The sequence below is a fragment of the Carassius carassius genome, unplaced genomic scaffold (genome assembly GCF_963082965.1).
Source record: "Carassius carassius unplaced genomic scaffold, fCarCar2.1 SCAFFOLD_60, whole genome shotgun sequence".
Taxonomy (NCBI): domain Eukaryota; kingdom Metazoa; phylum Chordata; class Actinopteri; order Cypriniformes; family Cyprinidae; genus Carassius; species Carassius carassius.
The window spans coordinates 812,501-825,599 of NW_026775084.1; the positions used below are offsets into that span (position 1 = coordinate 812,501).

The 13,099-nt window shown below is 38.1% G+C and overlaps 16 non-coding genes across 16 annotated transcripts; all 16 read right to left on the reverse strand.

Moving 5' to 3' along the window:
• Window positions 1–657: 657 nt before the first annotated feature.
• LOC132135305 (5S ribosomal RNA) lies at window positions 658–776 on the reverse strand. Its single transcript, XR_009430255.1, has one exon. It is a non-coding gene; the product is annotated as a 5S ribosomal RNA (ribosomal RNA).
• An 84-nt stretch (window positions 777–860) lies between these two features.
• Window positions 861–979, reverse strand: LOC132136131 (5S ribosomal RNA). Its single transcript, XR_009431032.1, has one exon. It is a non-coding gene; the product is annotated as a 5S ribosomal RNA (ribosomal RNA).
• An 826-nt stretch (window positions 980–1,805) lies between these two features.
• On the reverse strand, window positions 1,806–1,924 carry LOC132136179 (5S ribosomal RNA). The gene has a single exon (XR_009431079.1). It is a non-coding gene; the product is annotated as a 5S ribosomal RNA (ribosomal RNA).
• An 84-nt stretch (window positions 1,925–2,008) lies between these two features.
• On the reverse strand, window positions 2,009–2,127 carry LOC132136132 (5S ribosomal RNA). The gene has a single exon (XR_009431033.1). It is a non-coding gene; the product is annotated as a 5S ribosomal RNA (ribosomal RNA).
• Window positions 2,128–2,825: 698 nt separating this feature from the next.
• Window positions 2,826–2,944, reverse strand: LOC132135450 (5S ribosomal RNA). Its single transcript, XR_009430393.1, has one exon. It is a non-coding gene; the product is annotated as a 5S ribosomal RNA (ribosomal RNA).
• Window positions 2,945–3,540: 596 nt separating this feature from the next.
• LOC132136508 (5S ribosomal RNA) lies at window positions 3,541–3,659 on the reverse strand. The gene has a single exon (XR_009431370.1). It is a non-coding gene; the product is annotated as a 5S ribosomal RNA (ribosomal RNA).
• A 977-nt stretch (window positions 3,660–4,636) lies between these two features.
• LOC132136624 (5S ribosomal RNA) lies at window positions 4,637–4,755 on the reverse strand. Its single transcript, XR_009431481.1, has one exon. It is a non-coding gene; the product is annotated as a 5S ribosomal RNA (ribosomal RNA).
• Window positions 4,756–4,839: 84 nt separating this feature from the next.
• Window positions 4,840–4,958, reverse strand: LOC132135094 (5S ribosomal RNA). The gene has a single exon (XR_009430056.1). It is a non-coding gene; the product is annotated as a 5S ribosomal RNA (ribosomal RNA).
• An 84-nt stretch (window positions 4,959–5,042) lies between these two features.
• Window positions 5,043–5,161, reverse strand: LOC132135001 (5S ribosomal RNA). Its single transcript, XR_009429968.1, has one exon. It is a non-coding gene; the product is annotated as a 5S ribosomal RNA (ribosomal RNA).
• A 699-nt stretch (window positions 5,162–5,860) lies between these two features.
• LOC132136271 (5S ribosomal RNA) lies at window positions 5,861–5,979 on the reverse strand. Its single transcript, XR_009431167.1, has one exon. It is a non-coding gene; the product is annotated as a 5S ribosomal RNA (ribosomal RNA).
• Window positions 5,980–6,794: 815 nt separating this feature from the next.
• Window positions 6,795–6,913, reverse strand: LOC132135002 (5S ribosomal RNA). The gene has a single exon (XR_009429969.1). It is a non-coding gene; the product is annotated as a 5S ribosomal RNA (ribosomal RNA).
• Window positions 6,914–6,997: 84 nt separating this feature from the next.
• LOC132135774 (5S ribosomal RNA) lies at window positions 6,998–7,116 on the reverse strand. Its single transcript, XR_009430698.1, has one exon. It is a non-coding gene; the product is annotated as a 5S ribosomal RNA (ribosomal RNA).
• An 807-nt stretch (window positions 7,117–7,923) lies between these two features.
• LOC132135003 (5S ribosomal RNA) lies at window positions 7,924–8,042 on the reverse strand. The gene has a single exon (XR_009429970.1). It is a non-coding gene; the product is annotated as a 5S ribosomal RNA (ribosomal RNA).
• Window positions 8,043–8,746: 704 nt separating this feature from the next.
• LOC132136269 (5S ribosomal RNA) lies at window positions 8,747–8,865 on the reverse strand. The gene has a single exon (XR_009431165.1). It is a non-coding gene; the product is annotated as a 5S ribosomal RNA (ribosomal RNA).
• Window positions 8,866–9,892: 1,027 nt separating this feature from the next.
• Window positions 9,893–10,011, reverse strand: LOC132135005 (5S ribosomal RNA). The gene has a single exon (XR_009429971.1). It is a non-coding gene; the product is annotated as a 5S ribosomal RNA (ribosomal RNA).
• A 795-nt stretch (window positions 10,012–10,806) lies between these two features.
• LOC132135939 (5S ribosomal RNA) lies at window positions 10,807–10,925 on the reverse strand. Its single transcript, XR_009430852.1, has one exon. It is a non-coding gene; the product is annotated as a 5S ribosomal RNA (ribosomal RNA).
• Window positions 10,926–13,099: the final 2,174 nt, after the last annotated feature.

A 13,099-nucleotide genomic window follows, 5' to 3' on the forward strand; every position in this document is an offset into this window, starting at 1 on the left:
TTCACGGCAGTCTCCCATCCAAGTACTAACTGGGCCCAAACCTGCTTAGATTCTGAGATTGGGCATTGATTCTTTATTTATTTAAAAAAAATTTTGCAAATTTATTACATAATTACTGAAAATTTCCAAAAGTACTAACCTGGCCCAAACCTGTTTCGGTTTTCTAAGACTGGGCATTGACTCTTTTTTTTTTTTTTTTTTTGCAAGATTATTAGACAATTAGTGAAAATTTTCAAAAGTACTAACCAGGCCCAAACCTGTTTCGGTTTTCTAAGACTGGGCATTGACTCTTTTTTTTTTTTTTTTTTTTGCTAGATTATTAGACAATTAGTGAAAAGTTCCAAAACTACTAAACAGGCCCAAACCTGTTTCGGTTTTCTAAGATTGGGCATTGACTCTTTATTTATTTAATTTTTTTTTTTTGCAAATTTATTACATAATTACTTAAAATTTCCAAAAGTACTAACCAGGCCCAAACCTGTTTCGGTTTTCTAAGACTGGGCATTGACTCTTTTTTTTTTTTTTTTTTTTTTTTATGCAAAACTCTTAGATAATTACTGAAAAATTCCAAAAGTACTAGGCTGCAAAGAGAGGGCTATTTAAAGATCAGCCACTATAACCGCCAGTGCATTATATAAGTAGAGAAGGAAACCTAAAAGCTTACAGCACCTGGTATTCCCAGGAGGTCTCCCATCCAAGTACTAACCAGGCCCAAACCTGCTTAGCTTCCGAGATCAGACGAGATCGGGCATAGCCAGGCTGGTATGGCCGTTAGCGAAGGAGGCTGCAAAGAGAGGGCTATTTAAAGATCAGCCACTATAACTGCCAGTGCATTATATAAGTAGAGAAGGAAACCTAAAAGCTTACAGCACCTGGTATTCCCAGGCGGTCTCCCATCCAAGTACTAACAAGGCCCAAACCTGCTTAGCTTCCGAGATCAGACGAGATCGGGCATAGCCAGGCTGGTATGGCCGTAAGAGAACGAGGCTGCAAAGAGAGGGCTATTTAAAGATCAGCCACTATAATCGGTATTTCCAGGCAGTCTCCCATCCAAGTACTAACTGGGCCTAAACCTGCTTAGATTCTGAGATTGGGCATTGACTCTTTATTTATTTAAAAAAAATTTTGCAAATTTATTACATAATTACTGAAAATTTCCAAAAGTACTAACCTGGCCCAAACCTGTTTCGGTTTTCTAAGACTGGGCATTGACTCTTTTTTTTTTTTTTTTTTTTTGCAAGATTATTAGACAATTAGTGAAAATTTTCAAAAGTACTAACCAGGCCCAAACCTGTTTCAGTTTTCTAAGACTGGGCATTGACTCTTTTTTTTTTTTTTTTTTTTTGCTAGATTATTAGACAATTAGTGAAAAGTTCCAAAACTACTAAACAGGCCCAAACCTGTTTCGGTTTTCTAAGATTGGGCATTGACTCTTTATTTATTTAATTTTTTTTTTTTGCAAATTTATTACATAATTACTTAAAATTTCCAAAAGTACTAACCAGGCCCAAACCTGTTTCGGTTTTCTAAGACTGGGCATTGACTCTTTTTTTTTTTTTTTTTTTTTTTTTGCTAGATTATTAGACAATTAATGAAAAGTTCCAAAACTACTAAACAGGCCCAAACCTGTTTCGGTTTTCTAAGACTGGGCATTGACTCTTTTTTTTTTTTTTTTTTTTATTTATGCAAAACTCTTAGATAATTACTGAAAAATTCCAAAAGTACTAGGCTGCAAAGAGAGGGCTATTTAAAGATCAGCCACTATAACCGCCAGTGCATTATATAAGTAGAGAAGGAAACCTAAAAGCTTACAGCACCTGGTATTCCCAGGAGGTCTCCCATCCAAGTGCTAACCAGGCCCAAACCTGCTTAGCTTCCGAGATCAGACAAGATCGGGCATAGCCAGGCTGGTATGGCCGTAAGCGAAGGAGGCTGCAAAGAGAGGGCTATTTAAAGATCAGCCACTATAACTGCCAGTGCATTATATAAGTAGAGAAGGAAACCTAAAAGCTTACAGCACCTGGTATTCCCAGGCGGTCTCCCATCCAAGTACTAACAAGGCCCAAACCTGCTTAGCTTCCGAGATCAGACGAGATCGGGCATAGCCAGGCTGGTATGGCCGTAAGAGAACGAGGCTGCAAAGAGAGGGCTATTTAAAGATCAGCCACTATAATCGGTATTTCCAGGCAGTCTCCCATCCAAGTACTAACTGGGCCCAAACCTGCTTAGATTCTGAGATTGGGCATTGACTCTTTATTTATTTAAAAAAAATTTTGCAAGATTATTAGACAATTAGTGAAAATTTTCAAAAGTACTAACCAGGCCCAAACCTGTTTCGGTTTTCTAAGACTGGGCATTGACTCTTTTTTTTTTTTTTTTTTTGCTAGATTATTAGACAATTAGTGAAAAGTTCCAAAACTACTAAACAGGCCCAAACCTGTTTCGGTTTTCTAAGACTGGGCATTGACTCTTTTTTTTTTTTTTGCAAGATTGTTAGACAATTAGTGAAAATTTTCAAAAGTACTAACCAGGCCCAAACCTGTTTCGGTTTTCTAAGACTGGGCATTGACTCTTTTTTTTTTTTTTTTTTTGCTAGATTATTAGACAATTAGTGAAAAGTTCCAAAACTACTAAACAGGCCCAAACCTGTTTCGGTTTTCTAAGACTGGGCATTGACTCTTTTTTTTTTTTTTTTATTTATTTATGCAAAACTCTTAGATAATTACTGAAAAATTCCAAAAGTACTAGGCTGCAAAGAGAGGGCTATTTAAAGATCAGCCACTATAACCGCCAGTGCATTATATAAGTACAGAAGGAAACCTAAAAGCTTACAGCACCTGGTATTCCCAGGAGGTCTCCCATCCAAGTACTAACCAGGCCCAAACCTGCTTAGCTTCCGAGATCAGACGAGATCGGGCATAGCCTGGCTGGTATGGCCGTAAGCGAAGGAGGCTGCAAAGAGAAGGCTATTTAAAGATCAGCCACTATAATCGGTATTTCCAGGCAGTCTCCCATCCAAGTACTAACTGGGCCCAAACCTGCTTAGATTCTGAGATTGGGCATTGACTCTTTATTTATTTAATTTTTTTTTTTGCAAATTTATTACATAATTACTTAAAATTTCCAAAAGTACTAACCAGGCCCAAACCTGTTTCGGTTTTCTAAGACTGGGCATTGACTCTTTTTTTTTTTTTTTTTTTTTTGCTAGATTATTAGACAATTAATGAAAAGTTCCAAAACTACTAAACAGGCCCAAACCTGTTTCGGTTTTCTAAGACTGGGCATTGACTCTTTTTTTTTTTTTTTGCTAGATTATTAGACAATTAGTGAAAAGTTCCATAACTACTAAACAGGCCCAAACCTGTTTCGGTTTTCTAAGACTGGACATTGACTCTTTTTTTTTTTTTTTTTTTTATTTATGCAAAACTCTTAGATAATTACTGAAAAATTCCAAAAGTACTAGGCTGCAAAGAGAGGGCTATTTAAAGATCAGCCACTATAACCGCCAGTGCATTATATAAGTAGAGAAGGAAACCTAAAAGCTTACAGCACCTGGTATTCCCAGGAGGTCTCCCATCCAAGTACTAACCAGGCCCAAACCTGCTTAGCTTCCGAGATCAGACGAGATCGGGTATAGCCAGGCTGGTATGGCCGTAAGCGAAGGAGGCTGCAAAGAGAGGGCTATTTAAAGATCAGCCACTATAACTGCCAGTGCATTATATAAGTAGAGAAGGAAACCTAAAAGCTTACAGCACCTGGTATTCCCAGGCGGTCTCCCATCCAAGTACTAACCAGGCCCAAACCTGCTTAGATTCTGAGATTGGGCATTGACTCTTTATTTATTTAAAATTTTTTTTGCAAATTTATTACATAATTACTGAAAATTTCCAAAAGTACTAACCTGGCCCAAACCTGTTTCGGTTTTCTAAGACTGGGCATTGACTCTTTTTTTTTTTTTTTTTTTTTTGCAAGATTATTAGACAATTAGTGAAAATTTTCAAAAGTACTAACCAGGCCCAAACCTGTTTCGGTTTTCTAAGACTGGGCATTGACTCTTTTTTTTTTTTTTTTTTTTGCTAGATTATTAGACAATTAGTGAAAAGTTCCAAAACTACTAAACAGGCCCAAACCTGTTTCGGTTTTCTAAGACTGGGCATTGACTCTTTTTTTTTTGTTTTTTTTTTGCAAGATTATTAGACAATTAGTGAAAATTTTCAAAAGTACTAACCAGGCCCAAACCTGTTTCGGTTTTCTAAGACTGGGCATTGACTCTTTTTTTTTTTTTTTTTTTGCTAGATTATTAGACAATTAGTGAAAAGTTCCAAAACTACTAAACAGGCCCAAACCTGTTTCGGTTTTCTAAGACTGGGCATTGACTCTTTTTTTTTTTTTTTTTTTTTTTGCTAGATTATTAGACAATTAGTGAAAAGTTCCAAAACTACTAAACAGGCCCAAACCTGTTTCGGTTTTCTAAGACTGGACATTGACTCTTTTTTTTTTTTTTTTTTTTATTGATGCAAAACTCTTAGATAATTACTGAAAAATTCCAAAAGTACTAGGCTGCAAAGAGAGGGCTATTTAAAGATCAGCCACTATAACCGCCAGTGCATTATATAAGTAGAGAAGGAAACCTAAAAGCTTACAGCACCTGGTATTCCCAGGAGGTCTCCCATCCAAGTACTAACCAGGCCCAAACCTGCTTAGCTTCCGAGATCAGACGAGATCGGGTATAGCCAGGCTGGTATGGCCGTAAGCAAAGGAGGCTGCAAAGAGAGGGCTATTTAAAGATCAGCCACTATAACTGCCAGTGCATTATATAAGTAGAGAAGGAAACCTAAAAGCTTACAGCACCTGGTATTCCCAGGCGGTCTCCCATCCAAGTACTAACCAGGCCCAAACCTGCTTAGCTTCCGAGATCAGACGAGATCGGGTATAGCCAGGCTGGTATGGCCGTAAGCGAAGGAGGCTGCAAAGAGAGGGCTATTTAAAGATCAGCCACTATAACTGCCAGTGCATTATATAAGTAGAGAAGGAAACCTAAAAGCTTACAGCACCTGGTATTCCCAGGCGGTCTCCCATCCAAGTACTAACCAGGCCCAAACCTGCTTAGCTTCCGAGATCAGACGAGATCGGGCATAGCCAGGCTGGTATGGCCGTAAGCGAACGAGGCTGCAAAGAGAGGGCTATTTAAAGATCAGCCACTATAATCGGTATTTCCAGGCAGTCTCCCATCCAAGTACTAACTGGGCCCAAACCTGCTTAGATTCTGAGATTGGGCATTGACTCTTTATTTATTTAATTTTTTTTTTTGCAAATTTATTACATAATTACTGAAAACTTCCAAAAGTACTAACCTGGCCCAAACCTGTTTCGGTTTTCTAAGACTGGGCATTGACTCTTTTTTTTTTTTTTTTTTTGCAAGATTATTAGACAATTAGTGAAAAGTTCCAAAAGTACTAACCAGGCCCAAACCTGTTTCTGTTTTCTAAGACTGGGCATTGACTCTTTTTTTTTTATTTATGCAAAACTATTAGATAATTACTGAAAAATTCCAAAAGTACTAACCTGGCCCAAACCTGTTTCGGTTTTCTAAGACTGGGCATTGACTCTTTTTTTTTTTTTTTTTTGCAAGATTATTAGGCAATTAGTGAAAAGTTCCAAAACAACTAAACAGGCCCAAACCTGTTTCGGTTTTCTAAGACTGGGCATTGACTCTTTTTTTTTTTTTTTTTTTATTTATGCAAAACTCTTAGATAATTACTGAAAAATTCCAAAAGTACTAGGCTGCAAAGAGAGGGCTATTTAAAGATCAGCCACTATAACCGCCAGTGCATTATATAAGTAGAGAAGGAAACCTAAAAGCTTACAGCACCTGGTATTCCCAGGCGGTCTCCCATCCAAGTACTAACCAGGCACAACCCTGCTTAGCTTGCGAGATCAGACGAGATCGGGCATAGCCAGGCTGGTATGGCCGTAAGCGAAGGAGGCTGCAAAGAGAGGGCTATTTAAAAATCAGCCACTATAATCGGTATTTCCAGGCAGTCTCCCATCCAAGTTCTAACTGGGCCCAAACCTGCTTAGCTTCTGAGATTGGGCATTGACTCTTTATTTATTTAATTTTTTTTTTTGCAAATTTATTACATAATTAGTGAAAATTTCCAAAAGTACTAACCTGGCCCAAACCTGTTTCGGTTTTCTAAGACTGGGCATTGACTCTTTTTTTTTTATTTATGCAAAACTATTAGATAATTACTGAAAAATTCCAAAAGTACTAACCTGGCCCAAACCTGTTTCGGTTTTCTAAGACTGGGCATTGACTCTTTTTTTTTTTTTTTTTTTTGCAAGATTATTAGACAATTAGTGAAAATTTTCAAAAGTACTAACCAGGCCTAAACCTGTTTCGGTTTTCTAAGACTGGGCATTGACTCTTTTTTTTTTTTTTTTTTTGCTAGATCATTAGACAATTAGTGAAAAGTTCCAAAACTACTAAACAGGCCCAAACCTGTTTCGGTTTTCTAAGACTGGGCATTGACTCTTTTTTTTTCTTTTTTTTTTTTTTTTTTTTTTTTGCTAGATTATTAGACAATTAGTGAAAAGTTCCAAAACTACTAAACAGGCCCAAACCTGTTTCGGTTTTCTAAGACTGGGCATTGACACTTTTTTTTTTTTTTTATGCAAAACTCTTAGATAATTACTGAAAAATTCCAAAAGTACTAGGCTGCAAAGAGAGGGCTATTTAAAGATCAGCCACTATAACCGCCAGTGCATTATATAAGTAGAGAAGGAAACCTAAAAGCTTACAGCACCTGGTATTCCCAGGCGGTCTCCCATCCAAGTACTAACCAGGCCCAAACCTGCTTAGCTTCCGAGATCAGACGAGATCGGGCATAGCCAGGCTGGTATGGCCGTAAGCGAAGGAGGCTGCAAAGAGAGGGCTATTTAAAGATCAGCCACTATAACTGCCAGTGCATTATATAAGTAGAGAAGGAAACCTAAAAGCTTACAGCACCTGGTATTCCCAGGCGGTCTCCCATCCAAGTACTAACCAGGACCAAACCTGCTTAGCTTCCGAGATCAGACGAGATCGGGCATAGCCAGGCTGGTATGGCCGTAAGCGAACGAGGCTGCAAAGAGAGGGCTATTTAAAGATCAGCCACTATAATCGGTATTTCAAGGCAGTCTCCCATCCAAGTACTAACTGGGCCCAAACCTGCTTAGATTCTGAGATTGGGCATTGACTCTTTATTTATTTAAAAAAATTTTTGCAAATTTATTACATAATTACTGAAAATTTCCAAAAGTACTAACCTGGCCCAAACCTGTTTCGGTTTTCTAAGACTGGGCATTGACTCTTTTTTTTTTTTTTGCTAGATTATTAGACAATTAGTGAAAATTTTTAAAAGTAATAACCAGGCCCAAACCTGTTTCGGTTTTCTAAGACTGGGCATTGACTCTTTTTTTTATTTAATTTTTTGCTAGATTATTAGACAATTAGTGAAAAGTTCCAAAACTACTAAACAGGCCCAAACCTGTTTCGGTTTTCTAAGACTGGGCATTGACTCTTTTTTTTTTTTTTTTTTTTTGCAAGATTATTAGACAATTAGTGAAAATTTTCAAAAGTACTAACCAGGCCCAAACCTGTTTCGGTTTTCTAAGACTGGGCATTGACTCTTTTTTTTTTTTTTTTTTTGCTAGATTATTAGACAATTAGTGAAAAGTTCCAAAACTACTAAACAGGCCCAAACCTGTTTCGGTTTTCTAAGACTGGGCATTGACTCTTTTTTTTTTTTTTTTTTTATTTATGCAAAACTCTTAGATAATTACTGAAAAATTCCAAAAGTACTAGGCTGCAAAGAGAGGGCTATTTAAAGATCAGCCACTATAACCGCCAGTGCATTATATAAGTAGAGAAGGAAACCTAAAAGCTTACAGCACCTGGTATTCCCAGGCGGTCTCCCATCCAAGTACTAACCAGGCCCAAACCTGCTTAGCTTCCGAGATCAGACGAGATCGGGCATAGCCAGGCTGGTATGGCCGTAAGCGAAGGAGGCTGCAAAGAGAGGGCTATTTAAAGATCAGCCACTATAATCGGTATTTCCAGGCAGTCTCCCATCCAAGTTCTAACTGGGCCCAAACCTGCTTAGATTCTGAGATTGGGCATTGACTCTTTATTTATTTAATTTTTTTTTTTGCAAATTTATTACATAATTAGTGAAAATTTCCAAAAGTACTAACCTGGCCCAAACCTGTTTCGGTTTTCTAAGACTGGGCATTGACTCTTTTTTTTTTATTTATGCAAAACTATTAGATAATTACTGAAAAATTCCAAAAGTACTAACCTGGCCCAAACCTGTTTCGGTTTTCTAAGACTGGGCATTGACTCTTTTTTTTTTTTTTTTTTTTGCAAGATTATTAGACAATTAGTGAAAAGTTCCAAAAGTACTAACCAGGCCCAAACCTGTTTCGGTTTTCTAAGACTGGGCATTGACTCTTTTTTTTTTTTTTTTTTTTTGCTAGATTATTAGACAATTAGTGAAAAGTTCCAAAACTACTAAACAGGCCCAAACCTGTTTCGGTTTTCTAAGACTGGGCATTGACTCTTTTTTTTTTTTTTTTTTTTATTTATGCAAAACTCTTAGATAATTACAGAAAAATTCCAAAAGTACTAGGCTGCAAAGAGAGGGCTATTTAAAGATCAGCCACTATAACCGCCAGTGCATTATATAAGTAGAGAAGGAAACCTAAAAGCTTACAGCACCTGGTATTCCCAGGCGGTCTCCCATCCAAGTACTAACCAGGCCCAACCCTGCTTAGCTTGCGAGATCAGACGAGATCGGGCATAGCCAGGCTGCTATGGCCGTAAGCGAAGGAGGCTGCAAAGAGAGGGCTATTTAAAGATCAGCCACTATAATCGGTATTTCCAGGCAGTCTCCCATCCAAGTACTAACTGGGCCCAAACCTGCTTAGATTCTGAGATTGGGCATTGACTCTTTATTTATTTAATTTTTTTTTTTGCAAATTTATTACATAATTACTGAAAATTTCCAAAAGTACTAACCTGGCCCAAACCTGTTTCGGTTTTCTAAGACTGGGCATTGACTCTTTTTTTTTTTTTTTTTGCTAGATTATTAGACAATTAGTGAAAAGTTCCAAAACTACTAAACAGGCCCAAACCTGTTTCGGTTTTCTAAGACTGGGCATTGACTCTTTTTTTTTTTTTTTTTTTTGCAAGATTATTAGACAATTAGTGAAAAGTTCCAAAAGTACTAACCAGGCCCAAACCTGTTTCGGTTTTCTAAGACTGGGCATTGACTCTTTTTTTTTTATTTATGCAAAACTATTAGATAATTACTGAAAAATTCCAAAAGTACTAACCTGGCCCAATTCTGTTTCGGTTTTCTAAGACTGGGCATTGACTCTTTTTTTTTTTTTTTTTTTGCAAGATTATTAGACAATTAGTGAAAAGTTCCAAAAGTACTAACCAGGCCCAAACCTGTTTCGGTTTTCTGAGACTGGGCATTGACTCTTTTTTTTTTTTTTTTTTTGCTAGATTATTAGACAATTAGTGAAAAGTTCCAAAACTACTAAACAGGCCCAAACCTGTTTCGGTTTTCTAAGACTGGGCATTGACTCTTTTTTTTTTTTTTTTTTTTTTTTTGCTACATTATTAGACAATTAGTGAAAAGTTCCAAAACTACTAAACAGGCCCAAACCTGTTTCGGTTTTCTAAGACTAAACATTGACTCTTTTTTTTTTTTTTTTTTTTATTTATGCAAAACTCTTAGATAATTACTGAAAAATTCCAAAAGTACTAGGCTGCAAAGAGAGGGCTATTTAAAGATCAGCCACTATAACCGCCAGTGCATTATATAAGTAGAGAAGGAAACCTAAAAGCTTACAGCACCTGGTATTCCCAGGCGGTCTCCCATCCAAGTACTAACCAGGCCCAAACCTGCTTAGCTTCCGAGATCAGACGAGATCGGGCATAGCCAGGCTGGTATGGCCGTAAGCGAAGGAGGCTGCAAAGAGAGGGCTATTTAAAGATCAGCCACTATAATCGGTATTTCCAGGCAGTCTCCCATCCAAGTACTAACTGGGCCCAAACCTGCTTAGATTCTGAGATTGGGCATTGACTCTTTATTTATTTAATTTTTTTTTTTGCAAATTTATTACATAATTACTGAAAATTTCCAAAAGTACTAACCTGGCCCAAACCTGTTTCGGTTTTCTAAGACTGGGCATTGACTCTTTTTTTTTTTTTGCAAGATTATTAGACAATTAGTGAAAAGTTCCAAAAGTACTAACCAGGCCCAAACCTGTTTCGGTTTTCTAAGACTGGGCATTGACTCTTTTTTTTTTTATTTATGCAAAACTATTAGATAATTACTGAAAAATTCCAAAAGTACTAACCTGGCCCAATTCTGTTTCGGTTTTCTAAGACTGGGCATTGACTCTTTTTTTTTTTTTTTTTTTGCAAGATTATTAGACAATTAGTGAAAAGTTCCAAAAGTACTAACCAGGCCCAAACCTGTTTCGGTTTTCTAAGACTGGGCATTGACTCTTTTTTTTTTTTTTTTTTTTTGCTAGATTATTAGACAATTAGTGAAAAGTTCCAAAACTACTAAACAGGCCCAAACCTGTTTCGGTTTTCTAAGACTGGGCATTGACACTTTTTTTTTTTTTTTATGCAAAACTCTTAGATAATTACTGAAAAATTCCAAAAGTACTAGGCTGCAAAGAGAGGGCTATTTAAAGATCAGCCACTATAACCGCCAGTGCATTATATAAGTAGAGAAGGAAACCTAAAGGTTACAGCACCTGGTATTCCCAGGCGGTCTCCCATCCAAGTACTAACCAGGCCCAAACCTGCTTAGCTTCCGAGATCAGATGAGATCAGGCATAGCCAGGCTGGTATGGCCGTAAGCGAAGGAGGCTGCAAAGAGAGGGCTATTTAAAGATCAGCCACTATAATCGGTATTTCCAGGCAGTCTCCCATCCAAGTACTACAGTTTTTTACAATCACTTTGTTACTTTTTTCAGAACCTTGATGTCATTTTTCACAACTCTAGACACAAAACTCACAACCAATGATCAAAATGCACATTTTTCAAAACTCTAACCTTTTTCTCAATTGCTTGGATACAATACACATAAAACTTAGATCATTTGTTCATTCAACAAAAATCACCTGTTCAATATGACACAACTTAACATCAAAGTGCTACTATTTCAAAAGGCAATCCACACATTACATTTCAAATGACTGTCTATTCATTTCCTTACAATGATCTAACTATCAATTGATACAACTGCTCAAAATGATAAGTAACTGTTGCATTACTCTTAATGCATAGTTGTATGGAAACAGACAGACAATCTTCCATGTTTACTGTAAATCATGAAAGTTTCAAGATAACGAGATTCATTGTGACCAATTAGCGCGGAGCATGAACCAATTAGACTACAATATCCATGGATGTAGCCTAATATTTGATCATAATGCTTCATCAGACACTGTGTCTATGGCCCCAAATACTGTACCACCTTTTCAGACTATTTACAGTATTGAAAGTACTGCACTGTATAGATGCAGGCCCTTGTAATTGCTTGTCCAATTCTGCCAACTCATTACTGATGATTGAGTGCACATTGTGGAATGAGTATATAGTGAAGAGTTGATTGGGATCCAATTGCAAGAGCATAGTGATACGTAACATGGAGCCTGCAAGTGATCCAGGTCACAATGGAGGTCAAGCAGTGGTGGGAGGAAGACGAGGAAGACATGTTGGTCAAAGGAATGGTAGAGGACAGGCACCCCTTCTGAAAGGTGGTCGTGGGCCTCGTTTGAGAGGTGTGGGGGAACGTGGTAGAGGACAGGCACCCCTTCTGAGAGGTGGTCGTGGGCCTCGTTTGAGAGGTGTGGGGGAACGTGGTAGAGAACAAGGCCACGGACCAAGACAGCGGCAGCAACAGCATAGAGTGTCCAATGAAATTCGGGCAATAGTTGTAGACCATGTCATAAATCATGGCATGACAATGACTGAGGCGGCTACAATGATACAACCAAACCTCAGAAGGTCAACCGTGGCCTCAATAATCAGAACTTTCTGCAATGAGAACTGGTAAGTTATCAGCATGCACTAAACATTATGCTACTCTCAGTTGTCAATGACTGCATACCAATGTGTATCACAGAACAGGTGATGTGACCAAGTGTCTTTTTACTCTAATGTTCCCTGTAGAATTGTGACCAGGCACATAGTGGAGGCAGAGGCAACTTTCTAACTGACCAACAAGAGCAGGCTGTGGTCGATTTGGTTCGGGCCAGAAATGATATTCGCCTTACAGAAATTCGCCAGCATATCTTGGACAATGAAGACATGTTCAACAATGTGGGATCCATTAGTTTGTCGACTATTGCACGCATACTAAAAAGGCACCAGGTATCTATAAAACAACTATACCGTGTGCCTTTTGAAAGAAATGCAGACAGAGTGAAGAAAATAAGGACTGAGTATGTTCAGGTAAGTTCAGATTCAAGATGACTGTTGTAAAAACATTCCCAAAAATTCTACATTGTACAGTAATCTCTAAATCTGTTTCCAAAATGTATTTTTAGAGGGTGATGGAGCTGGATGCTGATGACGACGATAACAAATTCATATATTTTAATCAAGCAGGTTTTAATCTGGCCAAGACAAGGAGGAGAGGTCGGAATTTCATTGGCCAGCGGGCAACCATCCAAGTACCTGGACAACGTAGGGCCAACATTACCATGTGTGCGGCTATATCAGAAGATGGTGTGGTGGGACGCAGACCTCATATTGGACCATATAATGCAGCTCTCCCCTTCACCTTTCTTGATGAGCTCGATCAGGTTTGTAGAGCTGAAAATGTGACCTATGTCATTGTGTGGGACAATGTCAGGTTCCATCATGCTCATGTGGTGCAAGCATGGTTTCAGGCCCATGCACAATTTACCACCCTGTATTTACCCCCATACTCTCCCTTCCTTAACCCGATTGAGGAATTTTTCTCTGCATGGGGATGGAAGGTTCATGATAGGCACGCTCATGAACAAGCCACTCTTCACCAGGCC